Here is a 21,076-nt window from a genome sequence, read left to right on the forward strand (position 1 = left end):
GCAGTTGAGACTATTTTGCTTGTGCGGACTCACAGCCGGCCACTCCCCCGCTCTGGTGCAGAGCCAACCCGCGGCCAGAGGGGGCGTGGTCCACTCCTCATCTCCTCTCCTCGTCTCCTTTCCTCCTCCATCCAGGCCTCCTCTGCCCTCCTCCCTCCTGTCGCCCTGCAAAAGAAAAATCAAAGAATTTTCCCCCCCCCCTAATTCCTACAAGATCCAGAACTTTGTGTTTACGCTGGCAAAGACACTGGCTCCTTTCTCATATTTTTTTATTGGCCACATTTTTGGAAAAATAAGAATCTCATAAGCTCAGGGACCTTTTCTACATAGAAGAGAAGAAGAGTGGGAGATTTTCTTCAGTTGCTCTTGAAGACTTTAATGGTCTTTTAAAGCTGTCTGGGACGTCTCCACAGGTTCCACTCTGCCCCACCCTCCCCCTCCGCGCCCCCGACACCCCACCCCACCCACCTCCTCCTCCTCAGGCCTGTCAGCGCTGAGCGCTGGTGACATTGTAATTGAAAGTAGGGCCTTAAGTGATCTCGTTTGCATTGCAATGAGCGCACATTCTGGACGGGATTTGTTTGCATATGGCACCCGGGGAGAAGACTTCTCCTTTACAGCATGAAACCAGCAGTGAACACTGTTGTGCTTTGGCTTTTTTCTTCTTCTTCTCTGGCCCTGGGAGAGGTAAGACCTGGGCGAGAAAAAGGGTTGGATCTGTCGCAAAGAAAAAAATCTGGGTACATAGAGGAGGGACGCTGGCTGTTTTCAGCTCTTTTTTCCCAAGTGACTGCCACCATTCTGGGAACGTACACGCACCTGCCAGGTGTAATCTGACTCAAGTTAAGGCTCTTTCAAAAGCCACAAATGGGATTTTTTTTTTTTTTTTTTTTTTGACGGCCTTTGCCTGGAATGAGCTCAACGTCGATTCTGACTGAGTAAAGTTGACGTGTTTGCCAGTCTGCTGGGTGGAACTGAGTTCGAGAATTGAGCTTAGAACTTTCCAGCTTAAAACTTTCAGCCTGCAAAAAATATGGCTAAGACTACTCGATTGTGACAAGTCGTGCACGCCCCACTGCACAGAAATAAACAAAAAGTGAAAGGCAGAAAGTGAAAGTTTGTGCAGCACAAAATCTGTCTTTTCATGAGACAAAACAGAGCAAAGGATGACACAAAAAGTTTGAGATACTCCATCAAACTCTGCAGTGACCCTGCTGATTACTGAATGACTTGGTTCAACAACACCAACAAGTAACTTCGCACCATGTAAGGCTTTGCAACATGATGTGTGAATCTCACGGGATTCACAAAATCATTAAAAAAAAAAAAAGTTCTGCAGCCGTCTCGTCGTCTGTGTTTTTCTTTGCGGGATTATGCTGTGATACGACGGCAAATCCACTGTGACAATTGATTGGCAGCAGCAATGACCTCTCCGAAAAGCCAGCCCCTCCCCCTCTGCCCTCCCCCGGTACACACACACACACTTCATTCTCTTCACTCTCTCACACACACACACTTTCGCATACACACCACCCTCCCCTGCTGCTCTTTGGCTGAACCAGAGGTCAAGACCCGGAGTAATTAGCATCGAGCTGAAACAATAGAGTTTGCCCCGCAGCTGATGGTTATCTGAGGTGTGGTGGTGCTGGTGTGTGTGTGTGTGTGTGTGTTTGTGTGTGTGTGTGTGTGTGTGTACATGCTGAGAAAGAAAAAGAGTTGAATGAAGTTGAAAGGAACCACAGAAGAGCTGAACTGGAAAGTTTATGGAATCGATTAATTATGCCGACAAAGAAAAGAGTGGGAGAAGAAGAAAAAGTGTGTGATGAAGGAGCCGCAGCAGCACAACACACTCCATCACACTGTTTACTTTTCACAGTAGAGTGTGAAGAGCGGGCGGAGGTGGGGGGATGGGAGGGGCCAGGCAACACAGTGGAACTGACGGGCTAATGACCATCGCGCTGGGCGGATAATGAGCGCAGCCACTCCGTAAGCCATAAAACCACTCACTCAATAATCAAACAGCGCCCCCAAACCCATTAAAAGTGACATTGGAGGGCGGGTAAGAGGCGGAGTCGGCACTTTTAGCATCTGTTTGGAGCGAGACGTCGGGGCAACTCGCAGAACGGCAGACGGGACGCCTCCGGAAGGCCCCGGGTTCAGAGGAGGAAGAGCCCAGAGAAAAAGTTCAGAGTGAGGAGGCTCAGAAAAATTGAAAACTTTCTCACATCTTTTCAGAGGTAGAGAGGCCTCGTGTGTTTCCTCCTCTCTTTTTGCCCTCTTTCTTCGGTTCAAGTTTCAACTTTGTGTGGCATTCAAATGCGGAGAGGTGACTGTTGCCGCTGCATGAGGGCCCCCGCAGAGCACATGACAAAGTGGCCCTTGAGGACCCGCGGTGAAGAGATTTTCCTTCAGAGGTCGGTGGAGGGACGTCCAAGTTGCTGAGATCCAAGAATTTCTTCTCCTCCTTGTTGCTGGCGAGCCCATACGTCCTGACGGGGGTCAGCGGAGGTTCCAGCAGGAATATGACCTGAATCAGAGCCATTGACTGTGGCCAAAACAGTCACAAGATCTCAAGCAGACAGAAGTTTAGATAGAAGACGTCATGCTGCGTTCCCGCAACGGCGTCGTTGCCAAGATTTTTTTCCCTTTTTTCCCTTGTTCCACAGTTTTTAAAGCCAAGGATCTGACGAATCAGACCTTCCAGCAGTGTGTGAACGACTCAAAGGTCGTCACCCGAGAGCAAAGACATGTGAAATACATCAAGCAGCAGCAGCAGCAGCAACAGCAGCAACAGCAGCAACAGCAACAGAACCAGCAGAAGCAACAGAACTACAACTTGCAGCAGCAGCAACAACAGAACCAGCAGCAGCAGCAGCGGCAGCAAAAGTAACAGAACTCGGCCTGCAACAATTCCTCGAGTAATTTGAGTAACTCCATTACAAAAACATAATCAAGGAATTTTATCTTCCTCGACGCGTCGTTTAATTAAATTTAATGCTCACGTTTTGCACGGATTCTTTTTAGTGTGACACAACCTGCATCCGTCACAGTCCATGCGCCCAATGCAAATCGGGAGAAGATGGAAGTGGTCTGTTGGCAACGGTACCAGGGTGCCGCAGTTTCACGCTTCTGGGACGCTTCTGAAATGCGCCCGTGCCACATCTGGTTTGAACTTGCACACTGACGTTAGCTGCCGCGTTCTGCTGCGGAGCGGCTTTAATCAAGCAAACATATGTTTTATCCGATTACTCGATGAATCGATGGAATATTCAATAGAATAATCAATTACCAAAATATTCGATAGCTGCAGCCCTAAACAGAACCAACAGCAGCAGCAGCAGTAACAGAACCAGCAGCAGCAGCAGCAGCAGCAGCAACAGAACCACCAGCAGCAGCAGCAGCAAAACCAGCAGCAGCAGCAGCAGCAGCAGCAGAACCAGCAGCAGCAGCAACAGAACCACCAGCAGCAGCAGCAGCAAAACCAGCAGCAGCAGCAGCAGCAGCAGCAGCAGAACCAGCAGCAGCAGCAACAGAACCACCAGCAGCAGCAGCAAAACCAGCAGCAGCAGCAGAACTAGCAGCAGCAGCAGGACTCACAGCTCAGAGACGGCCTCTCCTCCCCCTTCCTCCCCCGACGCTGATCACTAAAGTGAGTTGCGCAAACCGCAAGCATTTCAAGATTCCTGATACGCTCAAAGAAATGTTTTTGCAACACAAAGTGATTGTGCCATACTTTCCGAGGAACGGCCGCTGCCAGACAGTCAATGTCACGCTGCATTAAGGCCGTCATGGAGCCCCCCGAACCCCAACCCCACCGAAAAAACTTAAAGGTCCCATATTCTACTTATTTCCGGAATCATGGATGAAGATCCACCCAAGTGGATTAGATTTGCTTGGACAATTATAAAAAAAAAAACCTCTATAATCTCCACAAAGAAGAAAACCTAGCCCCCTGCTTACAGCCTGCAGCTAAGAACATGCAATGTTTTAGCTTCCTGCTAACACTGATGAACCTTTCACAACTTTGGAAGGAGACCAAAACAGAAAAGAACAGTCGGGGCTCTGAGAATGGGACTGAAGAAAGCGTGGGCACAAACACCAACATGCCCTTTGTGACATCACAAACAGTTGCTGTGTGTTTTATCCCACTGGAAAGTGGAGCGTGTCAGTGGAATCAAGAGGAGCTTTCTCTCATTCCTGGGGAAGTTCACTGGCAGGACAGAGACACTGATGATTGTCGTTATGAAGAAAGAAGTGAATCTTGCAGAATGTGCAACTCATGACCTGCTTTGTTGACTTCATTTCTGACTGTTTAAAATAAGTCACTCCAGTGTCGTTGTCTCAATTATTGTTTCACGCTCGTGCAAAAATCCCTCCCTCCCCTTATTTTTCCAACCAAACCGGCAATCAAACGCAGGAAGCTGAAATCAGGCCCTCTGATTATTCTGGCGAGTGCGAGCGCCGCAAAACAAAACGCAACGCGTGCCAGCCAACTAATTGTCGGTGACTAAATGGAAAAAAACAGTCTTTTCCGACAAGCGTGGGGGGAATTGGTTCAACACCCCCGTGGAGATGAGGGTGATGTGGGTGGCAAGGAGTGAGAGCGCTTGAGGAGTGAACGTCAGCTGCACCCCGTCGCCGAGGGCGGCACTTTGTCATGCTAACAAACCGACACAGGCTGCTACACAATCTGAGGCTGCGTCCAAAATCAACTACTTGCTCCCTCCTCCCTATGCAAACTAACTATATACTAACTATATAGTGCACGCATTAGTCAAATGAAAAAAAAAACAAAAAGCTTTTGGAACGCCAATCTTGGTGCTGCTAAAAATGCTAAAAAAAAAGGTAATGAATAATAATAAAAAAAAGAAATATATATATATATATATATATATATATATATATATATATATACATATATATATATATTCCCATCACGCCTCTGGAACTCACATGATTTATTTGGCCAATCAGAGCTGAGACACAGCAGCAATGTTGTGACGCCACGCTTTGAACAAAGTATTTTCTGCTGATTTTCTGGCCTAAAAGACCAGAACTGAAGATTCTGGTCTTCAGGTCACAGTCGTCCTGTCAGCTGTTTAGTTTTGTGTGTCTAATGTTTTTTGGGTGCATGGGATTTTTTTTGTTGTTGCAGTACCTCGAGTGGCCACTGGAAAAAGTTGGCGTGCCGCCATATTGCCAGTCCGGTATCCAGTTCTTATAATACACCCATGCTAAATAGTGACCACCAATGTTCACTCAGGAATTGGACACCGCTACAAGGTGGCGTAGCCCCTATACAGTGAGTAGGGGGAGATTTGGGACAGCCTGACTGTCAGCAGGATGATGATGGTCCCTCGTACTGGCATTCATCCTGTTTGTCAGGTAACCACAGGGCACGTGGCCCATTTGAGCGTTTGCTCCGCGGGCCAAGAAGGCTTTTACGGCTGAAACAGCCAGTCAGGGCTTTCAAATTATCTGTTCCACACAGGCTCCTCCGGCACAACATTCATGGGATTCTTGTTGTGTGTTGATGCCAACCGGAGAGGTTTTTCCTTTCCCAAAATGACCCCCCCCCCCATCCCCCAACCCCCAACATTTGGATGGTTTGAGCAGGCTGCGTTTGGGAGCATGTGTCCCAGCTGGCGGGCGTTCAAGCCCCTCCCCCAGCAGGCCAGACTCCTCTCATCAGTCTCGGCTCTGCACCGCTGCCACCCTCGTTAGGTCTGCAGAAACACAAAAACATAAGAGTGTGCGTGTGCGTGTGTGTGTGTGTGTGTGCTTGCGTCTGCGTCTGTGTGCAGCATTAAAGGTCCCGCTTGAGTCCGACTGACTGGTCAAATATAACGAGCGTAAGTGTGTTTTCATTAATGCGGCTTTAGTCTGTCGATGTTGAGGTGTGATTTAGGGAAAAGTGTCAAGTCAGAGAAGTATTTTCAGGTCAATTTTAAAGTAATTGATTTGAAAAAAGACCTTTGGAAGAGGAGGGGGGGTCACATGCTTATTTCCTTCAACTGAACACCGCCAGTATGAAATGAAATGGCAAAAGAATTTTAAGTGAACAAATCACAAAACACGGAATTCACAATTCTTCTTCTTTTCCAGCACACTGAGAACTTTGCTCAAAATTTGCAAAAGAAATGTTCTTAAATTATTTGTTTTTGGGAAACTTAACTAGCAATGCATGTTATTTACCTCAGTCACCAGCCAGGTTTTATTTTAAATGCTTACAAACGTGTGTGGAGGTGCCAGGTGGATCGCAGCCCCGTTTAGGCTAATTCGGGTCCGGCCCGTGGAACGCAAGCACACTAACCTTTCAGCTTGGCAGGCGGAGTGAAAGGCAGCACCCCGAGGACAGAACAAGACACAACTGTGAGCCAGTCACCAGATAGCATCTTATGGCCGGCTGCCCAATCCCCCGCTCCTTGAAGTGGGGTATTAATAGGCGCGCCAACTCCTTGGAATGGTGAGAGTGCGCATAACTGCGGATGTTCCGCGAGAGCCGCTGTGCGTCTCCAGCCGAACGGCCCCAATTCCTGACATTTTGTCGAGCAGGGGTGCAGGTGTTTGTGGAGAGGTGGTGGAGGTGCAAGGCATGATGGTTAGTGGAGGCCCTGAGTCTGCCTGTGGCTTCCCACAGGTCATCTGTCCCCTCTGGGAGTGCAGCTTCATATTATACAACCATAGAAACACACACACACACACACACACTGTCCCTATCCCCCTCCTGTATGGATCTCCTGACACCCCCAACTCGCTTCTCAAAGCAGTCAGTCAATCATCAGCGCTTCTTCAGTTTCTAACTTCAGATGACTGTTGGAAGGCGAAGATTATTTAAAGGGATAGTTTGCCAAAGAAAAATGATGTCATGAATTTACGGACATTTTCTAGTGCAAATTATTTCTTTTAGGTTTTAATGACGTGTTGAAATGCAAGTAAATGCAAGTAAATGCTATCCATCTATCTATCTGTCTGTCTGTCTGTCAATCTATGAAGCTGCAAGCATAAAATGAAAGCTTCCTTCCTACCTTGCAGTGGCTGAAAAAACTGGGAGTCATGCTTCAATATCCCAGTCCGCCGACCCAAAAGAAAATCAATAAAAAGTAAAACAGGTTTGCCAATTGCTTTTGTTGTGTTTATTTTTCACTTTGCGCACAATCCACGATGGATCCACGAGCACCGTGTTATTGTTCACTATTGTTTCCGGTTTGTTGTAGTGGAGGTTGATGGGAAGACTGCAGGCTGGTCATTAGTAGCAGTAACAAGTCCATTGCCGGACGTGGTTGTTGTTTTGAGAAGTCGTCTGCACCTCACGGTCGTTCGGGTTGCAAGGCGGGGGAAGGGTTTAGAGCTGTGACATCAGCGTTTCCAAAAAAAGATTGGTTTTGGCGTTTACACAAATCTGGGCAAGGCAGCGTTTTCAAACTTATCCACCCTGTGTTTTCAAAAAAAGTGCGGTTTGGTTTGTGCGGTTCCAGTGAAACACCGGCTTCGTGTAAACGCAAGGGCGAACCGACTAAATATTTCTGCGTTTTCAGAGAAAGCTGTCTTCGTGTAAACGGGGCCTCAGACAAACCAGAGAATTGAGGCTACAGTACTTCATGCAGAAGGTTAGCGACTATCTGAGCCTCCGATTTGATGTTTCTTCTGCTCCTTCCAGGATATTTGTTCATGGCCACGTGTTTGAGTCTGTGTAAATCAAACAATGTGCTCTGGATCTGCTGCCGAGATGTGAAGTGGCGGGAGCTAATCCCAGCGTATCCCATTGCTAATGCTGCTTTTATTTCCCAGAATTTACATAAGATTTGAAAACATTAGTCGAAAATCCAGGAAACCGGACTTTGAAGCCTTCTCCGGTGCGCTGCCATACCGCAGAGAAAAATCAAAACGGGCTTCCTGTTAAGTGTAGGTCTGGCTCCAACTCAATGTCTCACTCTCCTGTCAACTGTTTAAAATTATCTGGGCTTCTTCCTCTTCTTTTACATCTGGACTTTTTATTTTTATTGTTCTAGTTAATTTACAGCTGTGCAGCACTATTGCACTCTAAAAGCTGATGCATAAACGGTCTCAAATAGCCAAGTTTTGTCTTCTTTTGCGTTGTTCTTTTAAAGGAACCTCCAGCTAATGGATTTAAAATTGAACTGTAAAACAAAATTTGAACGGCATAACATCAGCGGGATGAGAATACAAACCATCGGGAGCAGGTTGCCACGCACTCCGAAGCATCTCATCTTCTCAAATTTTTTGGCCGACTTGTGCTCGAGGCGTCCGAGCGTGGTCCCGCCGGGTGACAGAGCGCTGATAGATGGTTCCTGTCCCCGGCTGTAAATCGGCCTCTTGTTGGAGGGTTAACCCCCGTGACCCCGCCCGTCTATAACAGCAGACTTCCCTCTCACAGCCCGTGGCAGCTGAGGGACTTTCTCTTCTTTTTTTTTTTTTCTTCTTCTTCTTCTTCCCAGAAATCGGATGAGCAGGTGGTCGCGGCCCCACTTGGGAAGCGGACGGACATGCTCGCCGTCCTCCTCCCCTATCGCCCCTCCCGTCTCTTCTGCAGACGGCTGCGTGGGAGAAAATTTGCCTGGCCAAAGAGGGAAAGCCCAAATAAAACCCGTGTCCCATGCATCCAACATCTGCCCCGCCAGCTGACGACGGCTTCCTGTGATTACAGAAATGTCACATTAACGAGCTTTGCCGCATCGAAAAATAAAAGCTGAGCAGACGACGGCGGTCGGCTCCCAGTGGAGAATGACTGTCTTTGTGCTCCCGGCGTTAATGGAACGGGATTTCTATCGCAAAGAGGGATCACGGTCAAGATGAAGTAGGCAAAAATTTTAATGTACTTGCTGAGCATTAGGGAGTCTTCATCCTCCTCCTCTTCATCATCCTCCTCCTCCTGACCTTCTGCAGACACAGCTGCTTCGCCTCTCCTCGGGCTGGCGACTGGGACTGGTGTTATTAATGTGCCGTAACTAAGTAACCACATAATATGGATCTCTGTAGCCCGGCTCAAAGACTGATTTATCTCCGGGCTTGACGCACTTGTGTGTGGGCGGGAGGGAGAGAGCGAGTGCATCCACTGGCTGTGTTTCACGTACGCACAAGTGTAGAGGAGGTTGAACGGAACTCCCAGACGCTCATTGTGCAACATGTGTAAGATGTTTGTGGAGACGCATCATGTTGGTAGCTCATCAGGCTGCAACATTACTACCGCAGTTTATTTCCAAAAACTTTTGAAGGGGCTCATGTTCTGCAAAACTCACTTTCTAAATCGTCTCCAGCAGTGACCCGCCAGCAGTCCCCACCTTGGCAGCTCACCCTTTGCTTTAATTTCGCTTGTTTCAAAAAGTGTGTGCTAAATACTAAAATACTGATGCCTATCCTTGGCTGGTGGCCAAACCCCTTTGGAACTGCCTTGATTTTTTTTTCCTCTTGCAGAAATGTAAAAGGGATTAGCAGGAAACTAACAAAAAGCAGCAGCAGCAGCAACAGAGGAGGAGGGCCAGTTTGTATCTGCTCTACTTTTTAAAAGTTGCAGGGAGGAGGGAGGGAGGAGTGATTTATTCTGTCTTTACACGATACAAACTGGAAGGAGAGTGATTGGCCTTTTTTTCATGGCGGGAGCCGCCATGCACCACCACCGTGCACCAACATCCCTGGGTTTGTTATTCATAGAGCTCCTTGGCACCTGTCTCTTCCCCCGCTGTGTTCCTCCACTCCCTTAAATAGATCTCACATCTTGGGGAGGATGAGTAAACACACAGACGGTCCTGCTGCTGGAAGACGGTCCGACGCAGAATTGGGGCCACACACACACACACACACACACACACACACACACACACACACACACACACACACACACACACACACACACACACACACACCGATGCGGTCGCTCTCGAAACACACACTTGACCGCCCAGACGTTTCTTTCTATTCTTAACAGATCTGCCCCATCCGCTGAAATTGAGTCAACCCAAAAATACTAAAATAGAAGCTCTTTGCCCTGTGCAGAAAAAGAGAAACCTCTCGGTGGATCGTTCACCAGCCCTAATCTAATAAACAAGTAAAATAAACCGCCTCCATACTTTGTTCGCCACTCGGCCTCTAACTGAGCCGTTGCTGTGACCGCAGGGCTGCGCCGCCTCTTCCACCAAAGATCTGTGGCCTCTTATATTTAGAAGCAGCCTTTTTTTTCAGCCGATCTCTGAGAGGAAGCGCTTTCTTGGGAGAGATTTGAGCCAGGAAGCAACATCAACTACTTCATAATCGACCGCAGGAGATGAGTTTGGTGTTAGACCCACACCACTTTCCCAACATCCAGGTGGACGTTTTCGGCCACCAGGATGACACTCGACTGTGGACATCACACGGCCCCTGACCTCACTGACTTCCTGGTTTTGTCCTGTTGCGAAGCCTAAAAAAAGATGGAAAAAAAGATTGTGTAGATTTGGCTCCAAGTTGCCTAACTTGGCCCTCGTGAGGACGAGGTTGTCGTAAAATGAAGCCAAATACTTTGTTTACTGAATGTTTTTTATGGTCAGATGGCCGCAGAGATCTGAGACACAACTGGGTAAGACAGAGGCTGAGCAGCGAGGAGCAGTCCCAGTGTGCTGACCAGTCCAGTTCAGCCAGAACCTCAGAGCTTTGCTGGGTAATGTGAGGATGTGCTGTCTAGTTTGGATGCAGATGGCGAATGCAACAAATTCTCAGAAATGTGTGTGTGTGTGTGTGTGTGTGTGTGTGTGTGTGTGTGTGTGTGTGTGTGTGTGTGTGTCAGTGGACAAGAAGAAGCGCTGCAGTCGCACACGTCAGACACAGGAGGAACTAATCCAAATATTTAAAGGAGCTTTTCAAATCAAGCTTTTTCCATCAGGGCGAGTGTTGAAGTGCAAGAGATTACCTCTGTGTGTGTGTGTGTGTGCACGTGTGTGTAAAAGTGTGTGAGTGAGTGTGCGTGTGTGTACAGTGTGTACAGTCCTCATTTAACCGTTAAACTTAAATATACACTCGGAGAGACAAGGAAAGGGGTGTTTGCTTTTAAACGCGTGACAGACATCAAACTGAGCTCATAGACACACACATACATTGTCTGGGTATGCCGTTGCAATTCAACACTGCTATTCCTGTTTTCTTGCCGCTCATTCACAGGCTGCTGGACCAGAATAACCTGGAAACAAAGCAACAAAGCACAATGAGGCCTAAAAATAATCTGAATTCATCCTGCAAAGACCTCATCACAAGCATGTCCGCAAGGCTTTCTCCAGACTGCCTCACCTGGAGTCTGTTATTTGTTGGATGGAGGATGAGGTAGAGTCGTAGGGATCAAAGTTTAAGCGTCCTGTGTTTGTGTTCTTCTTCTTGCGTTGAGTGTTTAACACCTGCGCTCAGATTATCTGCGGGCATTTGGTTTTTGATTCCCAGCGTTGGGTTTGCAGTCATATATGTCATCGTACATGTGGTCTATGTGTGTGTGTGTGTGTGTATGTGTGTGTTTGCGGGAAGGAAATAAACACACACCGGTTCGCTCGGCGCTTCTAAATTGTGTCTTTTTGTGGAGTTTGTTTGTGTGTTCATATGCCCAATCTTTTGTGTCCCAACCGCAGTAGGACACACACACACACACACACACACACACACACACACACACACACACACACACACACACACGGACGGATGACAAATGGGCCTCGCGGACACGGCGGTGGGATGAGCAGCGTTTCCGACTGGCCGCTCAGCCGCCAAACCGCAGGCCACAATTGCACTCATGCTCCCCGCCTGCCCCGAGTGCAGCACCACATTCAGCATCCTGAGTTTTTTACAAACTGGTTTCAAGGCGCAAATACAGGGGACAGAAGCTGAAACTCAGCTGACGTACAGAGAATGGCCAATATTTAGCCCCCTGTTTGCAGCCTGCAGCTAAAACAAAGGCTTTTATCTGAACTTCAGCTTTGTTGCCACTTCCACACGTTTGATTGGGGATGCTGCAGCTGACCTGGTGGAGGTGCCCTTTGTGATGTCACAAATGGACCTGGACGCCTTCAGAGCTGGAAAAAGTGGTATACAACACCGACCAGCTTTTGTTTTCTTTTTTTTTTTCACCGCGACATCAAATCGTCTTTCCCGCAGCAAAACATCTGCTTCCACCACTCAGCAGATGCGGCTCAGTGACGAGGATACATGAGCTCATCTGCAAGACCCCAAGACCCGAGCTGAATTAGACTGAAGGAGAAAAAAAAACATGTTCAGTCATTCAGCCAAAGATTTATAAAATGATGCTCTGGTCCAGTGAGCCAAAGGTTCTACACATTTCATCCTCCAACCCGTCATGGTTACATACTTTTTCCATTTTAGGTAGCCGCATTAGTCCTTCTTTAAGGAAAAAAACAAAACAAAAAAAACTTTCTCACGTCCCAGAATATGAGGAGGCCATGAGGGAAAGTTGTGGCAACCAGTTATGAAGATAAAGAGGTGTGTGTGTGTTTGTTTTGCCAAGATCCTCCTTTCTTTTCTCAAAGAAATTCTTCCCTCCTATTAGAGATTAATATTCCCATAAGGTCTTTTCTTGTTTTTACTCATCAAAAAATGACGTTAATGGAAAAATGTTGGGAAAAACGACTCTATCCATATTTTAGTCAGAGAACAAACCAAACCTCCAATCATGAGCCTGAGGAAGCTGTTCAGGATTTACTCCGCCTTCTCCCCTATATGTTTTTTTTTTCCTGCTTTTGTTTTTTTTTTGTCTCTGGGTGTGTGAACCTTGACCCCGATGAGGTCACTTGTGGCAAGCCATCATTTTGTTTTCCTGGCTGCTGTCATCGGCCCCCATGAATTTATGTTTTTCCACGGGCCTCCTTTTCCTTCCAAGGAGAGAAAAAATGTTGCTTTTCAGGATGTAAAGTTTTCAGTTAAAAAAAAATCCTCTGGAGAATGAAGGCTCCGAATGTGTGTGTGTGTGCGTGTGTGTGAGTGTGAGTGTGAGTGTGAGTGTGTGTGTGTGTGTGTGTGTGTGTGTGTGTGTGTGTGTCCAGAGGGACTTTTGGCGGCAGATGTAAAAGTCATTCCTGTGCTGTTTTCTTGTCTCACAACATAACTCACTTCTTTCTTTCTTTCTTTCTTCTCTTTCATCGCTAGACTTTATCCGCCTGTTCTGAGGTTTTCACCAGAGTCCCCCCCCTTGTTTGGGGCTACATTTCACATTTTGCACCTCTCATATTCCCACCACCAGCCAACTCCAATCCCTTCTTTTCTTGCGCTCCCGTCTACGATCTCTTTTCGCTTTTTTTCCTCCTCCTCCCCGAGGCCGAGCTTTCTCTGCCTCCTCTACACTGTGTTCCCTCTGAGGTCTAATATATGTGAGAGAAGCTGGCAGAGGCTTTTATGACGCTGTCAGTGGCTTGGGGACGACTAATTTCGCCAATAAAAAGCAGCTGGGAACAAGAAAAGAGGGGCAGCAGACACGCTCTGGGAGCAAATTCACTGGAATATTTTTTCATGTCATCTTCAGAAAAAGATCTGCGATTCCCCCTGCGCTCTCTCAGGTCTTTCCATTCCAGTCTGCAGGTTCTTTGTTTTGGCTTTTGACACACTCCCACCTACCCACACACACACACACACGGGCGGCGCACTGGTGGGGTGTGGTCGGTAGTTGCGGGCTGGTACGTTTGTCGCTCCGCCCGCCACCGCCACCACAAACCACGGTGCACTTTGCATAAAAGTTCCTCAACGGCTGCACCTCAGCGCAGGGCCTGCAGCTCTCCACATCAGACGAGATCAAATGAGTGTGTGTGTGTGTGAGTGTGTGTGTGTGTGCGGTGAGCAAAAAAATAAAGACTCACTTCAGGCACATCTGGTGCATCTCTGTTGATGTTTCGGTTTTGGTTTGGTTTCCTCTCCTGAAATCCTTTCTTTCAATCAGCAGCGCAGCCGCTCTATCTGGGAACAACAAATCCCTTCTCTGCTTGGCAACAGGCAGGATTCTTTACGTTTTTTAAAAGGATTTTTTTTATTAATCCTATTAATAGCTTTTTGTTTTTGCTCCAAAGCTAAAGTGGGCGCATTCCTCTCAACCCCAACACTGCCGCCCAACCATTTTATGGCTTTCTTGGCTTTTCTTGCACCCTCTTGTAAAGAAAACGGACCCTTTCCCCCCCCATCACCTCGTATTTGCAACAATAAACCTCCATAATGAAGTGGGGCAGAAAAAAACACACGGTCGATGCCAGTGCGGAGGTGTTAGTCCTCTGTGCCAAAAGCCACCCAGAAGCAGAGTTGCACTTACTAATGAAAACCAGAGTGCATTGTGTTGAGTTGTGTTGTGTTGTGGACAAATCGGTTCTTTATTTCTAAGCACAAACACGTGGACTCAGTTTTTGTGTTTTGTGCTTTGTCATGTGGTTATTTTGCAGCGTAGTTTACGTTTAATTCTGATGTTTATTAGAATAACTTAAGTGCCCCCTGGCTGGCACGAGTGTGTGTGTGTGCACGCAAATGATAAAATGCCCTTTTAAAATACACAGTTGTGTATATACTGCCGAGTGGTGAAACATACTCACTCATAATCAAGTGGCAGAAAATCTCATCTGCGCTTCGATTGGACTAGTTTTTTATGTCTTTTTAACAGCGCCCTGGCTCGCACTTTCTTCTGAAATTGTGCCGCAGTGTTTGTGTACAAAAGAAAGAAAAAAGAAAGAAAATAACAGCGGTAAACTGCACATAATTACACAGCAGTTTCTGGAAAAAGGGAAACTACAGCTACAGTCATCCCACAGCAAATGGCTTTGATGACCTTTAACCCCATGTCCCCAAGTGTGTGTGTGTGTGTGTGTGTGTGTGTGTGCTAGGTGGTTGGGGTGAAAGAGGATATCTCAAACAGCTTAAAGGTCTCAGGAAATGCAGCCATAGGAGCCTGATGTAGCTGCAGGGTTGCACTCAGTCTACTTAGTGAACGCACACATGCACGAACCCCCTCACAAACACATAGAGAAGCATGTGAATGTGTGCTTTTGCTCTTTAAATGGCTTTAAAATCAACTTTGGCTGGAGTGCGCGTGTGTGCGAGGTCATCGGTAGCAGTTCGCCGAGGCAGCTGTGAACCAATCAGGGTGGTGCTGACAGATGGGAAACATCCAGATACACTATTTTGCATCGGCAACATTTCAAAACCTGGTCTGCTTTGAACTTGACATGCCGAAGATTCACCCAATTGCGGGTCAACCACACCTTTCCAAAAAGCTTTCTATTGGCTCTTCATCTGACAGATGTGGAAAATCCTTCCAAAAGATTAAGATAAAATTCCATCTCCATGTCAAGATTTTTTTTGTTGCTATAGCATCATAGTAGCATCACAATATGAGCAGGGAAGAGTTGATAAGAATATAAAAGCGTGTTTGATTTGCTTTCTGGGCTTTTTAACTTTTCTTGGAGAAGATTTGAAGCTCCATTTATAACTCGCATGTGACCCTGGACTGTATGGCGACTGTAAAGAAAAAAGAATGAGAAATAATAATCCAGATGTTTGCGTCTCACCCCGGGTGAAGGAGGCCCACGGCGATCAGCCGTTCCCAGACGAAGGCTTGTGTAGGAGTCGGGCCGAGCGGAGTGCCAAGTCTGTGTGAGAGTGTCCAGTGTGCGTGTGCACGTGTGCGTGGCTGTAAGTGGATTTGATTTCAAAGGTATGCCCGTTGGAATCATTAAGTGTGATTAGCGGAGAGGGAAGGAGGCCTCCCACCTCCTGCTGACCCCTGCGGAGAAAAACGCGCCGTACGAGCGGCTGATCCTCGGCCAAAAAATGCAAATAACTCTGAGACTCTTTTTTTTCTCCCTATTTGGTCTCGATTGTTTCTTTCTTTCTTTCTTTTGTGGTATTTTTCTCTTGACAATCTGACGTGGCAGCGTCAGCAGTGTTTCCACCCCGGAGTGATGGGAGGACCTCTCCTCGAAGTCTCACCTCAGGACGCAGCCATAAATCCACAGGCCAGCTGGGAAACGGTCCAGCTGGCTCAGCCGTCCCTCATACATGGGATGGGTTATTTGTTCCATAATGAGCCTCTGGGATTTTTCACTCTCTGTCTTTGGCGCTTTGTCAGCCTTAGACGAACATGTGTTGTCCGCTCACCTTACGACGGCAGGGATTCTAAAACCTGAGTCCCAAGGTTCAAAGATCTAATTTCCTGTCAACTGTACAACCAAAAGAAATGGCTCTACCTGCATGTATAGTTGTTTGCATGTGATATCATATTCAAGCATAAACCTAATTAACTTCATTCGTTTTAGGACATGAACAAATTAGGTGCCTTTGATTTTGCACAAGGACAAACATCTTAAACAAGCAGAATTGCGCAACAAAAGTAGACCTGGTGCCATAAACTGACTGAACTAAGAGTCACAAGCCGCCCTGACACTGTTAAAATACGACTATGAGTAAAAAAAAAAAAAAAAAAAAAAAAATGTTCGCTGTCTGTCGTCAGCGAACTGGTGGCACCACAGGTGCGGTCAAGCAAACAGAGGAAATGACCTGAAAGGTTTTTTTCAATGTTGCGTCACGCCAGCTGTCTACCAGCGGTCACATCTTAATCAGCAGCAGTACAAAATGGATCACATTTTACAAAACAAACGATTTCTTGACAGCAATAAAACATTTTGAGAAAGCTGTCGACATGCACTTTGTGGATCCACATCTGAATCTGAGCCTGGACCAGACTGAGATATGCTGCTGTAAATTGTTCAAAAAAAAAAAAATTACAGGACACATAGCAGCAAAAACATTTTGAAAGGGGCCCATTAAAACAAAACTTCCCATCTAATTGGACAAATCTTCTACCACATCTATCCCATGAGGGAAAAAGGTGTCCTGAAACTGTTGCAGTATACATGCCAGTCCTGCTGTGGCGCTGTGGCACTGAAGCAGAACTCAACTTGGCCGTCGGTTCAAACCTGCATGTCTGCCTTTCAATTAGCTCGCTCTTGGCCATCTTGTTGTTGGTATTGTTATTCAGCAGCTACTTTAGGCACATGTTTTGAGTCGAAGTGCTACAACTTGCATTGTTGGTGTTGTGCAAACTGCAAACTGCAGATTTATCCACACTGGAACCTGGGTTCAAAGGTTTGGGGCCATAAAAAACAAAACAAAAAAACAAAACGCTGGTCGTCGTCCAGAGAGAAAACCTAAGCAGCACGAAAATTTGGGGTTTTTGTGAAACGTTTCGATAGATCCAGTGGTTGCTCTTGTTTTTCACGTCACTTTCGATATGTATTTTTGAGTGTTAACCGGAAAGAAACAAAAAGGAAACAAAAAGGCCTCAAACTACATCTGTGCCGGGTTTGAAAACCACTTCCTGTGGGGTGGAACAAGGAGTGACGGCATGTGGGCTGGGGGCTGTTGGGTGGCAGGTAAGGCAGGAGTGGGGTAGGTGGGAGTGGTAATAAGTCTCTGCAGAAGGTACAGCTTATTCTGGAGACCAAAGTGACTGAATCGCGACCCAATGGTTCTTTAGGTGAATGAATGAATGAATGAATTGCGGGAATGAACGCAGGACAAGAGCTGAGCAGTGCAAACACATTCCTCTCAATCCTTGCATGTTGTTTCACTGCCTGGCTTGTGTTGTCATTGCTTCTTCAAACCTATCCTGCACTGGCACACACACACACACACACACACACACGGGCTAATGGTTGTTTTAAGATGCTATCTGTGCGCTGTTATGCCCGCGACTTTCCGCAGCAAGAATGTGCACGCATTAACATTTTTTTTTCTCTTTTGCCATGGAAGTGCACATGTATCTGTGTGTCTGTCAGTGAGATTGCACATGAATGTGTGTGTGTGTGTGTGTGTGTGTGTGTGTGTATGTGGAGTGTGTGTGTGTGTGTGCACACAGCTAGAGAATTTCATCCTAAATTAGCCTGTGGTTTTGTCCGAGCCAAGGGGGGGGGAAACGTTTCTGAAACGGTTGAAAGACATGTTGAATATGGTGTGTGTGTGTGTGTGTGTGTGTGTGTGTGTGTGTGTGTGTGTGTGTGTGTGTGTGTGTGTGTGTGTGTTGTGCCTACTCGGCCTGCCTCCTATGTTAAACCTCATTGTAAGCTTGTGCAAAACTGTGAAATCAGGCAGGCAATGAGGTCATAATACACACTGGCTCCAATATCAGTTACACACACACACACACACACACACACACACACACACACACACACACACACACACTCACCTTTTTGCCCTGCAGCACCTCCCCCTCTCTTTTCACTTTCTCAGTTTCAAACTTTCACCTTTTCAAGGGACATCGAACCCCAAATTTATCGGAAACAAAAACATTTTTTTCGTTTCAAAAGTACCAAATTTGGAAGAAATACGGCTTGCTCTGCATGAATGCTGACCTTGGTGCGCACCTTTGGTAAGCGATGCGGCAGTGCGGTCGCCTGAACCGTGGCCTGACGTTTATTGCGGAGTGTGAGTGACAGCGTCTGTCATCGAGAGCGACTGTTGTTTGTTTGCTCGTTAAACGGCAGGACAAGGCCTGATGAAGGCAGAACGGAGGGTTTTATGAGAGCGGGCCTGCACGATCTGTTGTGCAGTTTTACAGGCCTCTGACGAAGGAGCGGCGCTGCTGCCTGCTGTGTCTGCCCGCTGGAGACTGTGTGTATGTGTGTGTGCATGTGTGAACACAAGAGACTCAATCCAGGATTGCAGAAAATGAAAAGAGAAAAAGAAAAGCTGCCGATAGGAATATTGCTTTAGACTAAAGGCCTGGACAGACAGCCTCCAGAGTGTGTGTGTGTGTGTGTGTGTGTGTGTGTGTGTGTGTGTGTGTGTGTGTGTGTGAGTGTGAGTGTGAGAGAGAAAGAGAGAAAGGGAGAGAGCGAGCATGTGCGTGCGTGCACATGGCTCTGCATTATCTCACGGCTGCCTCATCTGGTCTTGATTTGGCTGCAGTGTTTCACTGCTTCTGTGCCTTAATGCCTGTGTCGTGTGTGTGAACAAGATGTAAATGCGCAGAAAATACGAAAGTCTGCTGCCCTCACTGAGGCCAAGCAGCGGCGGCGGCGGCGGCTACAGACACGCGAGTGCCTTCGCCACATGCTGCTCATCAGTGGCGCGAATGCAACTAACGCAAACACGTCTGCTGGACTCGTAATTATTAGCGAGCAGCAGGGAGGCGTTCACAAGCTGAAATCACACTGGAGGTTCTGTTTGTTTGGACAATCAGCTCAGTTGCACAACAACAGAGGACCAGGACTGAGACCAGGACCAGTACCAGCAACAGGACTAGAACTAGGACTAGGACCAGGGTCAGGACCAGGACCAGGACCAGGACCAGGACCAAGATCAAGATCAAGACCAAAACTAGGACCAGGACTAGGATCAAGATGAGGACTAGGATCAGGACCAGTACCAGGATCAGGACAAGGAGCTTCACACCAAACTGCTGGAAGCTGACACATTTTTTGCTTCAATCCAGCTCTTGGTTGTGTAGTCAGTTGTGCAGTTGTGCTTCATGCTACGGATGTATAGTTTGCTGCTGTTGTGGACTAAAGAAAACAACATTTGTCCGACTGACCTGTGCAGGTGTCTCTCCGCTGTGAGGCTGCGTCCACTCACAGCGGTGGCAGGCCTTCCTCCTCTGTGTGTTTTGACTTCTCGGTCGGCGGTGAGAATGCGATCCGACCGGTGACCTTCCCGTGCGCAGACAGCCAGCGCCTCTGCTTGAAATAGGGGACGAGGACGATCTTGTCACAGATAAATCAAATCTGATCCTCTGGTTTTCTTGTCACCTTCAAGAAACAGGAAAACAATTTCAGCAGGGAGCCAGCCGGTGGCAGGGAGGCTGACGTGACGTCTTCCTGGAGACAGGCGCAATGTTGCGTGTTGGAAACAATCGTGCGATGCTGTTCCACCGTTTCCAGTCAGCGAAACGCAGACATAACCGTGAAAATGTGCGTGTCCACCACGTCACCGTGGAGTTGGTGTGTGTGTAAAGCTAAAGTTCCTGACAGTGGGAGGGAAATGTGTAATTCCTGCTTCATCTCCACACACTCTGGCCCCCTACACACACACACACACACACACACACACACACACACACACACACACACACACACACACACACACACACACACACACACACACACGCGTGCAGGACACAGGGCCGGTTCTCAGGCTCTGTGGTAATTTGGGGTCGGGGGTTTGGGCCCCTCGTCAATCAGCAGGTCATTAGAGCTCTTTAATGACACCCCCCCTCCCCCTTCCTTTTCCGTCTCACCCCTCCCGCCACCCCCCCATCTTCCTCCCCCACCCCCCACCCCTCCCTCACCTCTCTGTCCACTCGCTGCGTGATATCCTGCTAACCTTCATCCCTCGGCGCTCTGGCCGGCCCCTCGTTTGATTTACTTCATGTTTTATTCCGAGGCTCCTTTCTAATGTTGAACCCACATACTTTTACTCCCACATGACCCCTTTGGCTTCTTTCCTCCCAACTTTTCTCTCCTTCCTCCCTCCCCGACGTTTCCCTACCTCCTCCCCCGCCTCCTCCTCCTCCTCCTCGTCCAGGGGAAGTGAGCTGGCTCACTGTGCAGATCTGGTTGATTGTCTGCGTTCCGTCAGACGGCAGCGAGAAGCAGAAAGTCTTTGTTTCAAATTCCATTTCGACTTCTCTGTCCTCCCCGCGTTCTTCTCTATTTCGCTTCTCTTTTCTTCTTCCTCCTTTTCTCGGATCCTTACGTCACCCTCTGCGCCCTGGACTCTGGCATTCCTCCTTGGGTGAGGAATGACTCGTCAGCAGATAAGATCCATCCATTATGTGCCAGAGTGTCAAGTTGAGGGATCGCCGGAGTGCCGAGTGACCCTCGACGAGACTCCAGAGTCGGTCCAGAATGTGAACCGCCACGGCAAAAGACTTTCTTTGGGGTTTCAAAGTCCCACAAAGATTGCATTTCTGCATTTTTGTCTTCTTTTTTTGGTGGGTTTTTCAGCAGGATTTCACAGAAAAATACCAGCTTGATTTATGCTGTGCAGGAAATGTTCCAAGCCCTAGCCAATAGGAGCCCTCTAAAACTTTAGAGCGGCTTTTATGTCCAAACAGGGC

The 21,076-nt window shown here is 47.6% G+C and overlaps 1 long non-coding RNA gene across 1 annotated transcript; it reads right to left on the minus strand.

Moving 5' to 3' along the window:
• Positions 1-9,475: 9,475 nt before the first annotated feature.
• LOC142904007 (uncharacterized) lies at positions 9,476-19,746 on the minus strand. Its single transcript, XR_012929307.1, has 3 exons — positions 19,553-19,746; positions 11,088-11,170; positions 9,476-10,417 (listed from the first exon to the last, which is right to left on the minus strand). It is a non-coding gene; the product is annotated as an uncharacterized LOC142904007 (long non-coding RNA).
• Positions 19,747-21,076: the final 1,330 nt, after the last annotated feature.

This window comes from Nelusetta ayraudi, unplaced genomic scaffold, assembly GCF_046127955.1.
Source record: "Nelusetta ayraudi isolate G7.1 ecotype Tasmania unplaced genomic scaffold, CSIRO-AGI_Nayr_v1 ptg000120l, whole genome shotgun sequence".
NCBI classification, from domain to species: domain Eukaryota; kingdom Metazoa; phylum Chordata; class Actinopteri; order Tetraodontiformes; family Monacanthidae; genus Nelusetta; species Nelusetta ayraudi.